Source organism: Urocampus carinirostris, chromosome 2, assembly GCF_059441175.1.
Source record: "Urocampus carinirostris isolate Australia breed hairy pipefish chromosome 2, RoL_Ucar_1.0, whole genome shotgun sequence".
NCBI lineage: Eukaryota > Metazoa > Chordata > Actinopteri > Syngnathiformes > Syngnathidae > Urocampus > Urocampus carinirostris.
In genome coordinates, this window is record NC_142350.1 from 41,773,627 (window position 1) to 41,779,626 (window position 6,000).

The following is a 6,000-nucleotide window of genomic DNA, read 5'->3' on the forward strand; positions in this document are numbered from 1 at the left end:
CATAGAGTGTGTTTATTTCCTTACATCAAAGGGCTTTTGGGGGGCTCCTGAGGCCCTCACAGGCATCACACTGTTAACTTCAGGCAAAACTGAAAAGGAAACCTTCATCCTAAAATGTTTACGTTTTTTCTGGCTCCCAATGCGTGCATTAATTTCTAGCGAGCCGCATCTGTCCATATAAAGTGTCAGCTGTGGCTCATGCTGTTGCTATAATATATAATGATACGCTTTGAAAGAAAACTGTTTCAAGTGATCTACTTTCTCAGCAGACTTTAGGAATTGGTGCACATGTTCGTTACAGAGACAATGGACAAGAAATAGAAGGATATACATACGTAAAGTATGTTACATCATTTTTCCACAATTTAACACAGTTCCTATGTATCAATGACATACTTTGTCCATATAAAGTAACTGAAACATTAACTACTGTATTGTATACTATTTTCTCTCTTGAATCCATTATAACTCATAATTAAAACCAATAACCAAGTGCTCGGCAGCACGGCGGCGCAGTGGTTAGCGCTTGTGCGGCACAGTTCATGTCATGGGAACCTGTTGTGGGTTCAAATCCAGCTCCAGACTTCCTGTGCGGAGTTTGTATGTTCTCCCCGTGCTTGCGTGGGTTTCCTCCGGGCACTCCGGTTTCCTCCCACGTTCCAAAAACATGCATTTCAGGTGAATTGGCCGGTCCAAATTGTCCCTAGGTGTGAATGAGCGAATGAGTTGTCTGTCCCTGTGTGCCCTGCGATTGGCTGGCAACCAGTTCAGGGTGTCCCCTGCCCACTGCCCGGAGATGGCTGGGATGGGCTCCAGCCCCCCCGCGACCCTGATGAGGATAAGCGGTACGGCTGATGAGATGAGATGAGATGAACCAAGTGCTCCCTCCCCGTACAAACGTGATAAAAAAAATACTGATTACTTGTATCAGTCCTCAACTCATGAGTAGTCACTGATACAGATACAGACGATAACTAACAATAGCACTAGTACTTTTACTACATTACATCACCAACAACAACAGAAATGATATACATAGGTGAATTAAAAAGCTTGATGTTATAGTTCGTGATCATACATTAACCATAAAATTGCAGTACCTTAGACTTAAAAGATAGTATGTCTGCACTTTAGATAGATAGATAGATAGATAGATAGATAGATAGATACTTTATTCATCCCCTAAGGGAACATCTGCCAAATTACACTTAAGGTTGAGTCCAATAATTGTGTAAGTGTCATGATTACTCATTGCAGTCACCTAAGCCCGCTCGTTTTGGCGCCAGCTGCTGCTAGTTGCCTGTTTGATTCCCCTCCATTACTCCAGTCACTCTTTGTCAGTCCATCAGCGAACCTCTGCATACGCAAGGCAAGCACTTTGGTCCTGTTTTCATCCGTATACCACTCATCTGTTCCTGATTCCCCGTTTGTCTCCGGCATCAACCCGTTTGGTCCTTTTGACCATGCTCTGATCTCCTGCCCCGGATAACGACCCGTTTTTGACCACTGACCACGCTCTGATCTCCCGCTCCGGCTAAACAACCCGATTTTTACCTCCGACCATGCTCTGATCTCCAGCTCCGGCTATATTTACGCTGCTAAGCGGAACTTGTCAGGTTTTGTCACTGGCGTTTTTATATAGATTTCTAGCTTCGTTATGTTTTTGTTTTTGACTTTCAACTTATAATTGAAACCTTGTAATCATTTTATGAAAAGGAGACAGTCACTCAGTGAGTATGTCTTCATTTCACATCTATTTATTTAGACATTTATTTGTTGATTTATTTTTGTATTTTAATCGAGCCATTACATTGTATTATTGGAATATTGAATATACAAAACAAAGAGCATATACTATGTCACAAAAGCAAAAGGACGTAACATCACCGCCACAAAGTTTGTTTTTCAACAAAAATATGAAAGCCACGAGTCATGCCATGAATATTGTATGATGACACTCAAAAGTTTTCCCCCAGTCATTTAGGATCTAGTATTAGTATTGTCACATTTCGCTGCCTGTCAATGCGGAAGTCAGACTCACCGGCACATCTCTGAGGAGTTGGATGATGTTTCATACTGAAAAACCATGGCAACAAGATAATGAAGGTGCTGTATCCGAGTCAGATCAGGAAGTTAGTCCTGCTATTGGTAAACACGGAAAGCAGTATTATCTATTTCATGTGGTGGAGCCAACAGCTACCCAAAAAAACAGCCTGGAGAGGAATGGGTGCTGCCAGGCTATACTTGCCCAGAACACACCACAAGAAGTGGTGCCACTGGTGGTTAAGGGATCCATGAAACGTGAATCCTAATAAATGTGGGGTGGAAAATGCTTACTTTTAATAAAACGATCCTTTTTGATTTATTCTAATTGCCATTTAAAGTTTGAATGATGCTGCTGGGACAAATACCGTTCCAGGAACTCAAGCCCTAGCAATGTCTACTCAACAAGCTGGACCAGCTCCCACTCGACAAGATCATCAACGTACCAGTTTGAAGAAGCACCTGTTTAAACCCAAACCAAGACAGAATTTACTTTCTGGATCTGGACTAAAAACACTTGCAAACTGCACATTCCCTGGGTTGGGTAATCCAACTCCAGAAAGAAACAAGGACGACAGAAAAAAAAACGTGAAACTGTTTGGCTTGAGCCACAAGTGCTTTTAGTAAAATCATCAGACTTGGTAGAAGAGCTCACTGAACTTGTTGAGTAAACTCCAGCAGTGTTTTACCCGTAGACCCAGATTCCAACGTCCCTACATTTTCATGGTTTGAAAACAAACTCAATGACTAAAAGGCCGCTGACTAATTTCACGTTTGGTGAGAGAGGCAGACGTTACAAAGACTATTAATATATAAGAAGCAAAAATAGAAATGTTCCAAAGAATGTCCTCTATACGGGCATGGTTTTAAACATACTTTATCATGTGGGAAGTATCCAAGGTCTATTCATTTTCAGGAATTAGCAGCAAAATGCTAATGAGTAGTATTTATCCGAAAACCTTGAACATGGACTCCTAACACAACATTGTGATGTCTACTGCTCAGTGAGACAAAGGTATGTGAAGCGCACGCTAACATGCCCTGGCCGGTCACCGCCTACACCCGCTGGATTAACATTAACGGGAAATGTTTTGTGTCTGGATATCTCCATGGTTGAATGCTCGACACCCTGAAAGACCACCTCTGACTACTTACAGTTTATTACGCCTCAGCAATAGCCACAGTAAAACCATCACAATCTTGATCTAAGAAAATCTATGGAAATTAACAACCAAAGGTTTTGTGTATCCGTTTTTAATGCTAATGCTTTTAATGCACAAAATGTGTGCTACACCAAAACAACAAACCTGCAATTTACTAGCTGCTTGACTTAGCTGCATGAGCCTTTCAAAACCAAAGAGTGATCGGTGATGCGTGTTTTCATGCGCTTGTGTGTCGAAGCCGGGAATAATGAATCATCAGGGTCTGTAGTCGACTGATAAGCAACAATTAAAAATAAATCTGGATCAAAACCTCTCAGACCCCTCATTAGAAACTAATAAAACTGTTCACACTGGACCACAAACACCTTAAATTCTGGCTCGTGGGAAAATATACAACAAGTCTTTTTGGAGTAACCATGACCATGATGCTTTTTTTTCCTAAGAGAAAGTCCTTTTACAAGGGCCGGACTAGTTTAATAAAAAAAGGAAGAGAGAGAAAGGGGGGTAGAAAGATGGAAGACTCGAAAGGAAAAAAAGATGTGCATAAACAGAGACAGAAATAGAGAGAAAGAGAGTGGTGGAAAGAGATCAGTGGAAGAGAAAGAGAGAGAAAGAGGGGGGATAGAGACCTAGAGAGAGACAAAGATGAAAGAATAGAGAATAGAGAGAAAAGAGAAGAAAAAACGAACAGAGACAGAGAAAGAGGGAAAAAGAGAGAGAGAGAGAGAGAGAGAGAGAGAGAGAGAGAGAGAGAGAGAGAGAGAGAGAGAGAGAGAGAGAGAGAGAGAGAAAGGAAGAAAGAGAAAAAAGAGATAAATGAAACAGCTCCAGTGTGAGAGCTTCCTGGCTTAGGCCATTTTTAAACATATTTAAAACTGCAGCTCATTTTTCTTAAGCGCTACTCTCAGCAATATCTTGCAGGCCGCATTCAATCTGTTGGCGGGCCTAATCCGGCCCACGGGCCACACGTTAGACATTCATTTAATCAGTCTTGATCGGTCAACATTGAGATGTTTTAAATTGAAATAAGCATCATTGCGTAAATAAGGTACACCTTGGTGAGACTGTTTTGAACTACCCAAGTGGAAGAGGGAAAACTGACGATTATGTTTGGTTAATTTGTCCACCGCATTAGTTTTTACATGATTTGTCTCATTTTTAAGTTTAGTCAGGGTTGCACCCCAAAAAAGTTGCTAGGCCTAGTGACTTTTTTCCACATACTCAGAAATCTACGAGACGGATCAGCCCCAGGGGCTGTATGTTTGACATGCCTGCACTAAAAACTACTCTACTAAAACCGCTCAACAACAATGTTTTTATGCAAGAATTATAAATCAAACCATGAGAAAATCACTAATTGAAATACTATGCCAATAAATAATTGGATTGGAATTTTGTTTCTTAGGTGGAGGTCTTAAATACATTTGTGTGAGTTAGGGGGGTGTGGGTGTGCGTAGTGTAGTGTGTTGACAGTTAAAATAACATGCAGTAAATGATTTTTGTAGATGATGACAAATGCAAAGCTGAAACTGCTAGGAATTTAACTCAATAAAATATAAACTTTTGTTTTTCAAGACGTTCTTCTGTGACTCATCTGAGACCTCCTGGAAATTGTAGTCAAGTCATATGCTCATTCTACTCAAATCACTTTATGAAGATGGATTTATCTTTTGCACGTTCCTGCATATTTCCCTACATTTTTATTAACTTCCTGTAATAGGATCACTAATAAGTTACGTTTTAAATGAAACTGTCAGATTGGGCAAGGGGAGGGGGTGGATTTAACGTAAGTAAACACTACCGTTCAAATGTTTGGGGTAACCTAGAAAATGTTGTGTTTTCCATTAAAAGGTCATACTTTCATTTATCAAACGAGTTGTCCAATGTCTGTCTTGTTATGTCCATATTAATATCTTCCTTTTTTGCTAGTCCCAGAAATGGCATTTTTCTTTGCTATTCCACCTAAAAGGTATGCATCTCAGAGTCACCTATTTAGTGTAGATGTTGACACTGGTATATTTCAGGAACTATTTGACAAAGCTGCTAGTTGAGGACCTGTAAGGCAGAGGTGTCCAAAGTTTTCAGAAAGCAGGCCAGATTCGTTAAGCTAAAAATGTGTGAGGGCCGACTATTCGGCCTGGCATTCTTTGAACAGTCTTTAATGAATTTACCGTTTGTGAAAGGTTTGCCGTTCTTGGTGATCAACGTCGCGACTTCGTAGCTCGCCTTTGTAGAATTTTCATTTGACTTGAATAGAATAGAATAGAATAGAATAGAATAGAATAGAATATACCTTTATTGTCAGAAGTGACTTGTGGAAAGTGCTGCTGTGCTGTTAAAGCTATCAAGTTAGCTTTTTGTAGTCAGCATGTTTCGTCTGGCAGTGCCTCTTGATTTTATATTATTTCTAAAACAGCCACAGTCTGGCAGATGCAGTTGTTTCATATTTCGCTATTTCGGATGACTCTAATTTCTACTTGTCCTGAAAGTGAGGGCCTTCACAGAAATCCATCCATCCATTATCTGCACCGCTTATCCTCAGTAAGGTCGCTTGGATGCTAGAGCCCATCACAGCTGTCCTCGGGCAAGGACAGGGGACAACCTGAACTGGTTGCCAGCCGGGTACACAGAGATAGTCAAGTCACTTGCTCATTCACACGGACAATTCGAACCGGCCAAGTAACCTGACATGCATGAAAGTGGGAGAAAACCTGAGCGCCCGAAGGAAGATCACGCAAGCACAGGGAGAACATGCTAACTCTGCACAGGAAGGATGGTAGCTGGATTTGATCCC